Here is a 16,250-nt window from a genome sequence, read left to right as displayed (position 1 = left end):
CTCCGTTCTGAACACCAACTCCACACCTGGGTCTTGGCTCCACACTGCTGTGGCCATGTGCAGGTTCTTTGGCTTCTGCATCATACCATCTTTATTGATAATCATAAACGATACTAAATTCACCATAACTAATTATATATACCACCTTTCACAGCCTATCCCTAGTCATTTTGTTCCTGGAAATAATGCAATTCCAAATCCAACCATCTTCCAAAAACTACACTATTGCATTTGACCTCAAAATACTGAGATGGAAATTGGAGGGCATGCTGGGAAAGGACAGAAAGAAGAAAGTCCAAGCCTCTAGGGAAGAAGTTTCCTCCACTGGGACGCTGCCTGTGACTCCAAAGGACTCCTACACAGGGAGAATCGAGGAGAGTAGATCCAGGAAGGAGGAGAAGCAACATGACTGATTCCGCCATTCCTGTCATTTGCATTCCTGTTGGATGTTGAAAGTCTTGATGTAGGAGAAAGGAACATAACTGACCTGATCGCTGTCAAGGTCAAAACATCTCCTGTAGATATCAACATCATGCTCACCATCAAAGCACTACTCAAGTTGAGCCATTTAACGTCATGGCATTCAACGTTGGAACATTGTTCAACGGCATGTAGATCGGCGGTGTGGAGACTGACGTCAAGACACTCCTCTGTAGGAGAAGTTCTCCTAGAAAGATATTACATCTCTTGCCTTCCTGCCTTGGTTCTCCAGCACAATTGGAGCCTCTTGTCTTTGTTATTCCACCAGAGGAGCCTTAATGGATTCCTCTTAGCCATTTAACATACCACCTTTACCTCGTCCCGAGGTTATTGTTTCCAGGTGCAAGGCAATATCTGAGCAAACACAAGGTGATGATGGATGAAGCGCTGAAACGTTTCAGACACTCACCCCCAGTCACAGATCAGGGTTGAATCCATCAACGCTCATTAGCTCACTTCCCCACCCCAGGTCAGACACAGCTATATGCAAATCAGTCTTGACCCTGTGCCTCATGGTTACAGTCCAGCCCGAACTGCCAAGCCATGTCTTCCCTGGACCAGAAACAAGCATCCTGGCACCGGTTTCAGGCTAACACCCCTCATCAGCCAGGCTAGCTTGAATCCAGTGGCAAAGTGAGCATGGGACCCACGTCTGGGCATACCCTTCCTACTTAGGGTGAACAAAGCAAACACAAGGAGAAGATGGACAGAGTACTGAAACTTTTCAGACACTTACCCCCAGTCACAGATCTGGGTTGAATCCATCATCGTTCTTTTGCTCACTTTGCCATCCCAGTTGAGACACAGCTATATACAAATCAGCCTTGATCCTGTGCCTCATGGGAACAGTCCAGCCCGAACTGCCAAGCCATGTCTTCCCTGGACTGGAAACAAGCATCCTGGGACCGGTTTTGGGCTAACAGCCCTCATAAGCCAGGCTAGCTTGAATCCAGTGGCAAAGTGAGCAAGGGACCCACGTTTGGGAAATATCTCCCATAAGAAAAAAAATCCACATTGAGAAAGCAAAGTTCAGATGAAGCACCTCAATCTCCACCTCACTTGCCTCAGGTACCTATGGAAGACCATCCACGTGAGAATAAAATTATGCCATGTCATACACTTGACAGATCATCAGGTGGTTAAGGTTCACATTCATCATATATACCCACAACCATAACCAGCAAACCATCTATAGATGGTGTCTCCAATGATGGCATCATTCACCGTTCAGGAAGTCCTGGCAAGAGAAGCATGCACACTTAATATTCCCTTGGAATAACCTCAGACAGGTGTATCTGTCAATATGGAGATACGTCAACCCAGAACAGTGCTTAGACCTCTTCACCCTTTCTTGCCAGGCTGGTTGACAGGGCAGAAGCAAAATTTGTGACACTGGCCATGACAAAAGTGGTAAGTTTGCGGCTGCTAAAGAAAAATAAACCCCAGGAACAGGACCTGCTGTTCATAAAACAAAAAGAACCTTTGGCACTGGAAACATATGCTTTTCTAGATAGATCGGGCAAGATAATGGACACTATTGGGAAAAATGTTTGCAGTGTGGTCCACAGCACTTAATCCACAGGTGTTACATTGCTTCTAAGACAATATGATTGCGCACTAGGGGAGGCACTGCAGGAGAGTGTGGATGAACTTACAAATGATTGCAAACAAAAGTTTTCGGAGGTTGTGCAAGAAGGTTTGCAATCTAACTCAGCCAGCAGAGCAGCCATAAATGACAGTGTAAGTGTTTACAGATAGTTCCCATGTAATTATAGTGCAAGGGCCATCATGGTATTGACGTAATTCCCTGAGGATGGATGCTCAGCTGAAGATTATAAATCTGCCATTCATTGATAACCACCACTTTGCTCAGCACATGCAGGAAGAAAAGCTCTGTATTAAGACAGAAAGCAGATACTCCAAAAGCGGTAGGTTTAGAAGAACACAAAAGAGTCTACAAAACAAGCCACTCGTACAAACCTTCGTTATTGCAGCCAGCAGAGGGTTTAATCCTCTTGTTACAATACCAGCAGCGCCAACAACAGCAGCAGCTCTAGTAATAGATTTAGTCATTCCATTAGAAAGGCTGCCCCAAGTCCAAGTATGCTGGGCTCCATCATCTGGGAAATGTATCTGGACAACCACCATCCAACTCAAAACTATAACACTCTTTTCTCCCCCTCTCCATATCCTACTTCGGCAAGAGGGTTCGTGGCTCAGCATCTCTGAGAGTGGCAAACAAAATTACATGGGAGAAGTGGGTGCCCTCTACTGTGCAAGATAGATTCTCTCTTTGTTTCAAAACACCTCTGCCTTCAATTTCACCTGCGTCAGTTAAAAAAAAAAAAACAACAAACAACACGGCATTGCCAAAAGTGTGAAAGAAGATTTCCTCACTGCTAAATAAGAGGGCAACTGAACCTTTACCCTGCCCTCAAAGGGAGAAGGCATCTATTCAAGATACTTCTTCATGGGGAAGTAAGTGCCCAGGTCAGACCTTCCTTTTGCCAAATAATGCATCAAAAGAGAAAGGTCTGCATGCTGATGCTTCATCCAATCTTTTGTCAATTCAGTAAAGGAAATTGGATGGGCTCAAGATATCTCCAAGACACATTTTTTCACATCCCGACACCAAAGAACGACTGGAAGATTTTTAATGGGAAAGAAGAATGTCCACAATGTTTTTCTACCTTTCAGTCTCGAGTATGCACCTTGGACATTCTCCAAATGCATGGCAGTAGTAGCAGCCCATCTTTGACGATAAGCTCATAAAAGCAAACAATCAAACAAATCTGAATAAAGATCTTTGTGGTACTGTGGACTAATGTCATCAGCTTTGACTGAAGATCAATCATCTGAAGTCAGTCTTGACACAAGCTCATATGATAACATATCTAGGCATTTCTAGTGACTGTTCAAGGTTGTATCAACCTTCTTCAGCAACGCCTACAAGATCTGAATCAATGATTGTAAATCTTGGATGACAAACTGAAATTGATTCAAGTGGCAACCTGGTCGCTCCTATGCTGACATAAAGCAGCAACATTTTACTGAGTGTTCCATTCCAATACACACTACCATCTCAGACCTTAGTGATGGATGCCTCATTATTTACCTGGGAGAGTTCACCAGGGAAATCAATCTGTTCTAAAGTGATGCTTAATGAATGAGAGTTCTTAATACATCAACTTCCTGAAGCTCAGAGTGATTCACTTAGTGCTGAAGGTGTTCCTGCCTGCATTGACTTCAGATCGTATTCTTTTGCAAACAAACAACACGTCTGCTGTGCACTACCTAAACAAACAGGGAGGAACCAGATCCAGACCTCTATCTTTCTTAATGGCCATAGGCATACAAACATCTCCAGAACAGTGATTCACCTTCCAGGAAGACATAAACAACAAGTAGATTTTCCCGGCCGATTCTACGTGGAAAATCATGAATGGGTGTTAGACAATCAAGTGCCTTATGCAGCCTCAAGCATAGATCTATTTCTAGCATTACAAAACACCAAATGCCCTAGCTTCACCTCCAGGAAATAGGAGCTAGGTTCACTGGGCAATGCTCTTTTGATCAATGACATTGCTTTACAACTTTTCTTCCACTCCTCTAATTCTATTAGTACTGCTGAAATAGCTGGAAGATCAGTGGTCACAATGAATGGACGCCATAGATGACACATTGAAATTGACTCAATAGGCAACTCAATTGCTCCCATGTTAGCACAAAAGCAGCAAACGTTTGCTGAGTGTTCCATTCCAACAGTCCCTACCATCTCAGACCGTAGTGACAGATGCCTCATTATCCACCTGGGAGTGTTCACCTGGGCAATCAGTCTGTCCTAAGGTGATAGTCAATTAATGACAGTTCTTAAAACACTAAGTTCCTGAATCTCTGAGTGATTCACCTAGTGCTGAAGGTGATCCTGCCTGCATTGACTTAAAATCGTATTCTGTTGCAAATAGACAACACAACTACCCTGCACTACCTAAACAAAAAGGGAGGAGCCAAAACCAGACCTCTATCACTGCTAATGGCCCTTGTTACAAAACAACTCTCCATATAACTGAGTCACCTACTAGGAAGGGAGAACCAACAAGTAGATTTTCCCAGCAGATTCTACAAGGAAAATTATGAATAGGTGTAAGACAATCAAGTGCTTTGTGGCATCTCAAGTATAGATCTGTTTTTAGCATTCCAAAACACCAAATGCCCTAGCTTCACCTCCAGGAAATAGGAACAAGGTTGACTGCGCAATGCTCATTTGATCAATGGCATTGCTTTATGCTTTTCTTTCCATTTCTCTAATTCCATCAGTACTGCATAGCTATTGCCTCAAATGCAAGATTACATATCAACCTTCTTCAGCAACGCCTAGAAGATCAGTGGTCACAATGAATGGACACCTTGGATGACAAACTGAAATTGATTTAAGTGACAACTCAATCACATTCCATGGTGACACAAAATCAGCAACCTTTTGCTGAGTGTTCCATTCCAATACACACTACCATCTCAGAGCTTAGAGATGGATGGCTCATTATTCACCTGGGAGAGTTCGCCTGGGCAATAAATCTGTCCTAAGGTGATGCTCATTGAAAGAGAGTTCTTAATACATCAACTTCCTGAAGCTCGGAGTGATTCACCTAGTGCTGAGGTGTTCCTGCCTGCATTGACTTCAGATCGTATTCTGTTGCAAACAAACAAGACAACTACCGTGCACTACCTAAACAAACAGGGAGGAACAAGAACCAGACCTCTATCACTGTAGTGGCCCTTGGTACAAAAAAACTCTCCATATTAGTGATTCACCTACTAGGAAGCGAGAACCAACAAGTAGATTTTCCCAGCAGATTCTACGAGGAAAATTATGAATAGGTGTTAGACAATTAAGTGCTTTATGGTATCTCAAGTATAGATCTGTTTTTAGGATTCTAAAACACCAAATGCCCTAACTTCACCTCCAGGAAATGGGAACTAGGTTCACTGGCCATTGCTTTTTTGATCAATGACATTGCTTTACACTTTCCCCTCCAGTCCTCTAATTTCATCGGGTACTGCTGAAATGACAAGCTTATTGGGCAACTCTGATTCTGACATCCTCGAAGTGGCCTAGGCAATGATGCTGCAGTTGTTGCTAAATCCACACGAGAATACCATGCAAACAAACTGCTGACCAGGTTAAAAGGTCCACTGTTCCACCGAATCTAAGGTCATGGAGTTCGGCAGCATAGCTCCAGAGATTAGACAATATGATCACCTGAATTTACATCAATCTGGTATGAATATTTCGAAAAAAGGCCATAGGCCACTGACTAGATCCCATTACGCTTTCAATGGAAAAGGTTTTGTTAGTGGTTTGAATAAAATAATGATAGTACCTTTGTATGCCAAGAAGATGGTATCCTACAGTACTTGCGTCATCTGGCCAACTCTATGCTGCAGTTATTCACTATTAAAGTTGATATGGCAATGATAATCGCTTATAGGAAATGTTCACATCAGCAATCATTCTTCAAACTTCCTGTTGTTAATGACTTTTTTGAAGGTTTAAATAAAGTTTATCTTCCAGTGACAACGGTTTCGCCTCCATGGAAGCTAAATTTAGCGCTATCTGAAGTGATGGGTTCTCCTTTCGAACTCATCCACAAGGCTTCATTGCAGCAACTAATCTGGAAGACAGCCTTCTTGATAGCCATTACTTATGCCTGACGTTAGTTGGATGCATGCGCCAACTGTGGTAGAACACTATATTGTCTGTGTTTTTACCAAGTGTGGTTTCATAATTTCACAGAAATCCGTCAACAACACACCCGCTTTTTTCCAATTATACTTCCACTCCAGCAAAATGCTCTGTACACTTGTTAGACCTTAAGAAACATGGCTGCAGCCCTGGCAAATTTTGTAAAAATACACCCCCATATTGCGAGGAGTGAGCTCAGCAAGCTTTTTTAACAAATATTTGTATTTCGTTTTTGAACAAATAGTGCAAAAGGACACAAACATGCACCCATAACAAACAAGTAATCAACGCAGGTGGACACAAATGCAACATTAATATTTACACATACCATCAGTAATAAGCTCAGAGCGTTTAGATAGCCAATAGTCATTAGACAGTTAGGATCACTGAAGTTGAGTGTAGCATTAGGTTTAGGCAGGTGGGGTTTCAGATCTGTCTCCCGATATCTCACAATTATGGTATTTAATCCACCCATCCCAGACTTTATGAAATTTACGCGGGCACCCTTTTCTTTTGTACGTTACTTGTTCAGCTATCATGTTTAATCCATCCCCACCCTCCATTCTGTCATAGAAGGCAATGTAGATGCCCTCCAGTGTTTAGCCACATCCCACATCACCACCATGAGTCTCAAGTTGCAGAAGAGTAGCTTCGCCCGTGGGATGTGTCTACATGATTGAGTATATCCAGAAGAGCTTAGCAAGCTTGCACGACAACTTCAAGGAAATCTTTGAAAGAGATTTGCTTCCCTAATACAATTTTTTAGCTTTTGGCCTTTTTCTCATCTTCATCTCCTTTTCCCCTGACTCATTGGTTTGTCTTCTCGGGATGAGATTCTTCCTTTCACCAACCATAACCGCTCCAAGTTCCTCCTCATTTCTCCTTCATATGCCCGCTTGATATAGTTGCTTCCTCCTTCTTTATCCCTCATTCCTACTGCGTCTTTCCTTCTCCTGCCCTATTCTCCACCTATCTCATTTGTATTGCTGCCCTCCTCTCATTTCCATCTCCATCTCCCCCTCTCATTCTTCTTCTACTGCCTTTATAAATAATTAAATAAGTAACAGGACCCAAAATGTTTCTTTAGAGATGCCCCCTAACCACTGATCACTTTAGCACTAGTGCCGCCCACTGCCATTGTGGTAGTTGCTCACTTTGATTGGTGCTAGCACCCATCCACCCCCTACAATTTATCCAATTTTAAGGAAGGGCAAGGGCTGGAGGGTGAAGAGATTCGCTTCTTGGTGCATCCCAATAAACTCACACAATAAAATAATTAGTTGTTCTACGTTAATTTATATACAGTCCCTTTACCAAACACAGCATTGTGACTTGGAATGCATTGTACACATATCACTTCACTAACATACAAGTAGTTAAAATAGCTGTGCAGGTTAATGCTTTCGTTGCAGCAACTGCTGTGTAACCAGGAAATCAAAAGGCTAGACATCATTCGAGAGTGATAAAAGGATTACTATAAGACCACCTGCATTGTGCATGCAGTAATGTACCGGGTGAATGTATCGCATATTAATGCAGATAACATTAAAATTGCTAGAATGTATCTCAGACAAGCTCAAGAGTGTCAAACGTATATTTGTTTTAGATGTATAAAAAACTAAATTTGGTTAACCCTAATGGGCAATCACATGCAATTAGCAGGTCCTAAAATTGCATTCAGGCAGATAGCTCCACATAGCGCGACCAGAGTACTGCTAAGCTCCTGAGGCGGAAAGCCGGGAGATTTTGCTAAAATTGTTGTGTTTTTATAACTTTTAAAACGTGTGTGATACTTTGCTTGTTTTAAAAAAAGAAAACCAGATCCTACCTGCCACTCGCCCAGTGTACTCCCCGCGCAGCAGACCCTAGCGCTGACAGGGGAAACTTTCCACGGTTGCCGCCATTCGAGTGGAATCACTGCGGCCACGCCCACCACCCTTAGGCCACGCCCCCTCCATTCAGTATTTAGGCGCGCTGATCTACTAGCGCGACCAGAGTACTGCTATGCTCCTGAGGCGGAAAGCCGGGAGATTTTGCTAAAATTGTTGTGTTTTTAAAACTTTTAAAACTTGTGTGATACTTTGCTTGTTTTAAAAAAAGAAAACCAGATCCTACCTGCCACTCGCCCAGTGTACTCCCCGCGCAGCAGACCCTAGCGCTGACAGGGGAAACTTTCCACGGTTGCCGCCATTCGAGTGGAATCACTGCGGCCACGCCCACCACCCGTAGACCACGCCCCCTCCATTCAGTATTTAGGCGCGCTGATCTACTAGCGCGACCAGAGTACTGCTACGCTCCTGAGGCGGAAAGCCGGGAGATTTTGCTAAAATTGTTGTGTTTTTAAAACTTTTAAAACTTGTGTGATACTTTGCTTGTTTTAAAAAAAGAAAACCAGATCCTACCTGCCACTCGCCCAGTGTACTCCCCGCGCAGCAGACCCTAGCGCTGACAGGGGAAACTTACCACGGTTGCCGCCATTCGAGTGGAATCACTGCGGCCACGCCCACCACCCTTAGGCCACGCCCCCTCATATCATAAAAATGTGCATCCCCCGGAAGCGCAGCGGACGAGCGCAGCGGGCGCGACGTTTGCGCGCCGAAGGCGCGCCTAAGGCAAGCCCGTCTGCACCCGTCCGCGAACAGACCGCGCCCAGCCCCAGCTATGCTGCCGGTAAGTCGCCACACATAAGAAAGATAGTCAGGACCAGTGCGGAATTATTGGCACTGAATACAGCCAAATCTTGTCAGGCTCCCAGACTCGACCTGGCTCAATCAGACCTACCACCCTCTTGCCGGATTTGCGGCGATTTGCTGGCCAACGTTTCACCTCAAATAAACATACAGTCTAAAACTTCTAGCCGCCCGACAGCTACCAATCCCCCTCCCATTCTGTTCAGGGCAGCACTACTGAATTGTAGATCTCTCCCTAAGCATGCTGACGATATTAGCCTATTAATAACGGACTCTGAGTGGGATGCCCTGTTTCTTACAGAAACTTGGCTTAACATAGATAATATGGCCTCTATTCCTTTGGCGATACCACCGGGTTTCAAACTAAGCTTCTCAAATAGAGAGGAAGACAGAAGAGGTGGCGGAGTGGCAATTATCTTCAAGGACAAATTCACACTGACGTCCTCTGCACCTACCACTATCCCTGGTATAGAGGGGTTACACTTCTGCCTTCAAATTAACCCCCAACTATCCCTAGCCGGCCTGATTATTTATAGACCCCCGGACTGCCCCTCGACACGCACCGGCGAACTTTTGGATTTGATAATCCAAAGTTCCTTAGCCCACCCTCACTACATTGTAGTGGGTGACTTCAATGTCAACGCTGATAGGCCTGACTGCCCACAGACCACTCAACTTATTACAACGCTGCAAGCGCCAATTTAACTCAAATTACCTCAGGACCGACGCACCGGGCTGGCCATATGCTGGACCTAATTTTCTCCAACATACTGGACTCTACAACCCTTCCTCCGTTACCATTAGTATGGACGGATCATTTTGTAATCCCCTTCTCTATCTCTCTCCCATCCCAGTCTCAGAAAACAGGCAAACGCTCCGACATGTGTAGAAAATGGGATAAAATATCAGCTGATATCCTATGCCCGGCTCTTGCAGCTGCCCCCCCTCTACTGACTTCAGATGCTAACTCTGATGTAGTGAGGTTGAATCACTGGATAAGTAACACTGTGGAATCCATCGCTCCTGCCAAAATCGCCACGTCCCGGAGAGAATCCCCCACTGCCCCCTGGTTCTCCGCAGAGCTGTCGGAAAAAAAAGCAACTGCAAAAAGCTGGAGCGCCTTTGGCGGGCAAACTATTGTGAAGCAGCAAAAATCTGCTACAAAAAAGCCCTTCGAGGTCTACATCAATCCATAAAAAAAGCTAAAAAATCATTCTTTGTGACCTCCATTCAACAAGCGGAGCAATCTAGTAAAGAAGTCTTTAAGATCGTTCAATCCTTCTTCAAACCAAGGGCCATCGAGACTGAGATTACCCCTTCAGAGAGACTCTGCGAAGACATCTCGGATTTTTTTGATAAAAAAATCGCTCAGGTCTATGAGACCTTCTCAAACCCTGTGCCCACAGCAATGGCGGACACAGAACTAAAAGATTCACCCCTCCCCCCCCTAACCCAATTCCATCATATCTCTCGTGATGAGGCTTTGAGAGAATTAAATAAATGCAAATCTGGAGGCCCCGATGACCCCTGCCCACCAAAACTCTGGAAAATGATGTCAGACGCGATTGTAGCACCACTCCTTCATATATGGAACACATCCATTGAAACTGGCACGTTTCCTGACTGCTGGAAACATGCCACACTTCTCCCTCTAAAAAAAAGCCTAGTGGTGCCCACGACGACTTGCGCAACCTCCGCCCTATCTCCCTGTTAGCAGCCCCAGGAAAAATGCTCGAAAAACTGATTCAACGTCAACTGAACAGTTTCATCGAAAAAAATGGAATCCTACATGAAACACAGTCAGGTTTCAGGACCTGCTTCAGCACCGAGACGGCCCTTATTGAGGTTGCGGAGTCGATCAGGTGGTCTTTAGACGCAGGAGCATCAGCTATGCTGGTGCTCCTGGATCTATCGGCCGCATTTGATACGGTGGATCACGGAAGATTGATGTTAAGGCTGAGGGACACAGGTCTGGAGGACAAAGCACTGAACTGGCTTCAATCTTATCTAACGGATCGCTCCCAGAAAGTCGCATTGGGCACCTTCTCCTCCAAACCAAAACGTCTGTGGTGTGGTGTCCCTCAGGGGTCTGCACTCAGCCCGCTACTTTTTAATGTCTATTTAGCCCCACTCTTCACCTTGATCGCCAAATGGGGGGTCAAGGCAATTTCATATGCAGACGATACTCAACTAGTCTTCCCCTATGTTGAAGTATCAGAGGCAGCTTTCAGCAAAATAAGGGGCTGCCTTCAAGATGTAGCCAACTGGATGAATACTAACAAACTTAAGCTGAATGCATCCAAAACGGAGGTATTATTCTTTGGAAAAAATACGCATCCTCCACCAGACCTATGGTGGCCCCCCGAAATGGGTCCTGCACCAGTCCCTGGAACCAATGCAAAGAACTTGGGAGTAAGGTGGGATGTGAATCTTTCTTTCTCCTCGCACGTGCAGCAGGTTACCACAGGATGTCTTCACAAACTTAGGAACCTGCGTAAATTTCTGTCTCTTCTACCGGCCGAGCGCCGCAAAATGGTAGTCCATGCGACAGTCACATCCAGACTGGACTACTCGAACGGCCTCTACCTTGGCCTGCCCAAATATCTGGTGCAGCGCCTGCAGATCGTGCAGAATGCGGCTGCGAGACTAATAAAACAAATTCCATTCAGACATCATGTCTCTCCGCATCTGCGCGAACTGCACTGGCTACCAGTAGCGAGCAGAATTAAATTCAAAGTTCTCACCCTGGCGTTTAGAGCATTAAAAGGTACTTGCCCTACCTATTTAAAACTCAGACTCCCCCGCTACCACCAGGAGAGACATCTACGCTCCAATTCCCTGCTTCAGCTAACCATTCCACGAGTTAGGAAGGCCAGACTTGGGGGCAGATCCTTCTCTGCTGGCACGGCGAAACTCTGGAACGCCCTGCCTCTGGCCATTCAATCTACCTCGACAGAAGCAAGTTTTAAGAAGCTCTTAAAGACCTGGCTTTTTATGCAAAAAACCTAAGCAATTCACCAAGTTTCTTGCTCAGCTGAAAGCACTCTCTTAGCGCTGGGACACCTCCTTGTGAGGTAGCTGTTCGCGCTTTATAAGCATCAGTATTATTATTATTATTATTATTATTATACAGATGATATAGTGCAGAGGGTTTAGTACAAGCTGCAAGCCTTTATTTGCATCCTGCAAATCTCAGCTATGAATGTAAAGGAACACAGTCCCCTTCCACAGTGAACTGTTGTTCTGCAAAACATAACATTTACTATACTGATTTTCTGAAAATATGAGATGCAGTGTCAATCTGAGAACCAAGACCAAATTGTTCTAATGGTGAGGTGACAGTATTTCTATGTCAGGAGACCCATCCGTGTCCATCTTCTACACACAGACCTTATGCAATTCCTAGATTTTCCCCTGTTCACTACACTTTGAAAAACGTATTGATCGTGCAATCAAGCAGTTACAATACATGTGCTGCATTGCGCATCTAAGGATTGGGAACTTCCTTCCATTGAAAAGACACGCCTACGTTAAGAACTAAAATGTTTTGTGGCGGGAAGGGGAGGGTTATGGCTTTTCCCAACTTAAAAAACATAATTACATTGGGTACAATATATCACAACTGCTTGATTACACTACGAATACCAAAACATTAAGAGAGCAGTTGATATGTATTAACGGATGCTAAAAAAATATTAAAGGAAAGAAAAGCTGCCATATGTTTTCTCTGGAAACAATTCACAGAAAGGCAACCTTTTTGGTACATATTGTGTTGTGCATGTATATACATGACAGTAGAAAAGCTGCAAAAAAACAACAACAACAAAAAGTTTCAACCGATCCGGATTCCGAATGGTAGAATGTGTAGAAAAAGTAGAAGTTGATGCCTGGAATCAGGACTCCCTTGACCTCATCCTGCATGCCCCCACCCCCAGTTTAATGAGACCCTTCGAGGACAAAAACGGTGGAAACATCTGGAAAGGTGCTGAAGGAAATCTTACTAAAAGATTATCATACTTTGTGCAGAGCTGCTCGCTCAGTGTTTTATTCGAATAAAATACCTGCTTCACAGAACTGCCCAAAATCTCTCTTTAGAGTAGTTGAACTGTTATCTGACCCTAGCAATTTAGCCCTCCTACTCCCCGCTTTCGCAATCACAATGTGATGAACTGTCACACTTTTTTGTAAAAAAAAAGGTGTTAGATATCCAACTCTCCTTCTCTAATGTACCTACTAGCTGACGGACAGCAAAACTACCAACTCTGCCCCACCTGTGGTCGTGTCTAAATCTGATATAGACAGTACTGTCATCCCACACTATAAGCATAGTCTTACTTCTGTTACACCGTCAGATGTCCCTCTTTGTGGTACACTACTGCAATCTATAAAGTCAGTCTCCCACAAGAACCTCTGTCTCAGTCCAAGATAAGCAAACTTAGGGCCCGATTAGGATTGCGGTGAATCCGCATCCTCCGGGCCGGCGGAAGCCACCGCCGTCCCGGATGATGCGGATTCACCGCTGCGGACACAGAAAAGACCCCCCGCCAGATTAGGATGGCTGGGGGGGGGTCATGTTTCCGTCAGCCGCTTTTCCGCCGCGGTCGCCTTCCGACCGCGGCAGAAAAGCTCTAATATGGCGGCGGTGTCTATCAGACACCGCCAGCCATATTAGGATGCCGGCGGAGACATGCTTTTCCACGGCGGGTTTTCCGCCGTAGAAAAGCATGTGGTGGTTGGAGTATGGGGGCCCGTTGCGGGCCTCCAGGGCTGTTGGGGGGTACCTATGGTACCCCCCTGCCGCTTCGTGCATGCAAATGAAAACATGTACATATAACCTTGCAGCGGGTGCTGCTTGAAGCAGCATCCGCCGCAATGTTAAATATAGGGGATGTGACCGCCAGGGTGGCGGTCACATCCTAATTCCGAGGGGGGAACGCCGCAGCCCCTGCGGACGGTCCCTCCACCTCGGGGGTGGCGGACAGATGCTGGTCCGTCCGCCATCCTAATCGGGCCCTTAGTCCGGAACCTTCTTAAATTCTGGTCTCTTCTCCCTACAAGAGGCATAGAAGCATGCTATGGTGCTACCACTTTTGAAGAGATCCAGGCTAGATGCATCCAGCTAGTCTAGTAATAGCCTATTTTGCTGCTCCTGTTGTTCTCTAAGAATATGAGGTCCTAGTGCAAAGATGCCTACGTTGGAGCTAGGCTGCCAAAACAGCAGAAAAGATAGGAAATCATCGTAGTGCATAAATACGGTTCATTCCTGCCCTTCTACTTTGGCGTAGGGCAGTGCAGTAAAGTGCCTTGCTGCGCTGCCCTACGCTAAAATGCAACCAATGAGGCCCCAGTGATTTTCTGAATCCCACTCATCGGCATCGGAGCTGCAAAAAAGAACCGACTGTCTGAGCCAACTGCTAGTAGAACGCATCATTAATAGAGGCAGACCCTGGACCCTTTAAAGGACAGAGTTTCTCTTTAACTCATAAAATAAGCCCATTAGGCTGCACGTTTCTTTGCTAATTACACATGTAGGCAGTAGTGTATGTTATCAGTGCTTCAATGTAGTTTGAGGAAGATTTTCTTTTGGTGCTACAGGCAGCCGAAAAGTTGGAAAATCGTGCCTTTTTAGGCTTTTGAAACATCTTGACATGTTGGACTCTTCACTCCCTTTAAGGATTTATGGATATAAGTGTCACCTGGGATTCCCATGCGCAGCAAGGGAATTATTCTAATGTTTATGAATTCAGTGAAGAGCCACCCCGGCACCCCCCAGTGCAGAACTAGGAGTACATGTAAGTAACCATTTCTTATTATTCTGTTTCTTCAGAGAAATTCAAACCAGCCTGCGAATGCCTGGTTTGGCAGGAAATTAATTAATGTGTCTCAGGTGGAAGGCTTAGGCGAATAACCATGGAAATGTGAAAGACTGACTTTCTTCTTGTGTCTTGTAGTGCAGATGCTAAATCAGGTACGCTGTGCATAATCCTTTTTTAATAGACAACCTCGTACAGCTTGGTGAACAAGTAGTAGTACAAACACAACACAGCATCACCTAATCCCAACATCCTACATCTTGACATAAATACCTAGAACATTCTTAACAATTGTAATTCTACATTCTAAGTGACTAAAACTATTCTACCCACCTAACTATACCCGTTACTACACATCCCTCTCTTTAATAAAACACAACAAAAACATTTCATGACCTTAATACACAAGATTAAGGTTACACCATGTTATCCAAAAATAAATGATAACAGTACAAAAAGTGTGATCTTATGTGGTACATGCATAGTCCTCCAGTTTCTTTGGTTTTACTATATTTCTCCCAAAAGTACTTGTTCTCACACCATCAAATTGAGCCTTCAAATTGTCATTGCATACACTATTAGCCACATGAACCTCACTCCCCGTTTCAACATCACTCTGAGTGTCACACTGCCTGCCCTCCCTTCTTACACCTGAATCATTATTATTTTGTGGCTCTTGATGAACAGTTTCCTTCCCACTCGTAGAGTCAAAAGTTATCCATCAATATTTAGCACCTTGGTCATGCTCCAGGTAAGCACACTTCACCCTGCCATTACCAATGTATTTGGCAATTGCCAAGTGGCTCATGTGACAAATGCTGCTATCATTTAACTCCATTGTATTATTCATCACTTTCATAATTTGCTTAGGGATACTGAATTTGCTTTCTCCCTGTGCAACTTTCCTGATAGACTTTACACGTACACATAGTCCTACTACTAGCTTCACCTCACGTACTCCATGTTTAGTGTCAAATTACCTCTTATTCTTTTGCTGGATTGTCAAAAGGCCACTCCTAACATCCTCTGCATCCAACACAACTCTTTTACCTCTCTCCATTCAACCGGGATTAGCCTTAGAATGCGGTACACAACCTCTCATTATATCAAAAGGACTTTCTTCAACAGAGTCATGGAACGTTGCTCTATAAGTCACTCAATCTTCTTCAATTCTGTTGCCAAATATTTCCTATTTTGAGTAGGTAATGTAAAGTACCCATAACAACTCTGTTGACACTTTCCACAACCCCATTTCTCCTGGTTTGATAAAGTGCAGAGAATTTGTGAGTATTCCCAGCAAATTACATGAAATCTTTCATTTCCACTGATCAAATGAGTGATTAAAGATTTCGGGAAGCTCTCTCGCAAAAATATTCCATAGAAAAACTTGATCACAGTTCCAGTGTCCACCTTTACAGCTACCTCCAATTCAAGCCACTTTGAAAACAAATCCATTAACACTAAGATAATTCACTGTGACCCATCACTCCACATAACTGGTCCCATGATGTCCAATACCACATT

General features: G+C 44.4%; 2 protein-coding genes across 5 annotated transcripts in view; one reads left to right on the top strand and one right to left on the bottom strand.

Moving 5' to 3' along the window:
• SHANK3 (SH3 and multiple ankyrin repeat domains 3) overlaps window positions 1–16,250 on the bottom strand; it is a 2,381,185-nt gene that overhangs the window by 183,030 nt on the left and 2,181,905 nt on the right. The window lies entirely within an intron of this gene.
• Window positions 1–16,250, top strand: part of LOC144820423 (uncharacterized) — an 858,373-nt gene that overhangs the window by 498,368 nt on the left and 343,755 nt on the right. The window lies entirely within an intron of this gene.

Source organism: Lissotriton helveticus, chromosome 1_1, assembly GCF_964261635.1.
Source record: "Lissotriton helveticus chromosome 1_1, aLisHel1.1, whole genome shotgun sequence".
NCBI classification, from domain to species: Eukaryota; Metazoa; Chordata; class Amphibia; order Caudata; family Salamandridae; genus Lissotriton; species Lissotriton helveticus.
Note: the sequence above shows the minus strand (reverse complement) of the source record. Positions and strands in the feature narration are given on the sequence as shown.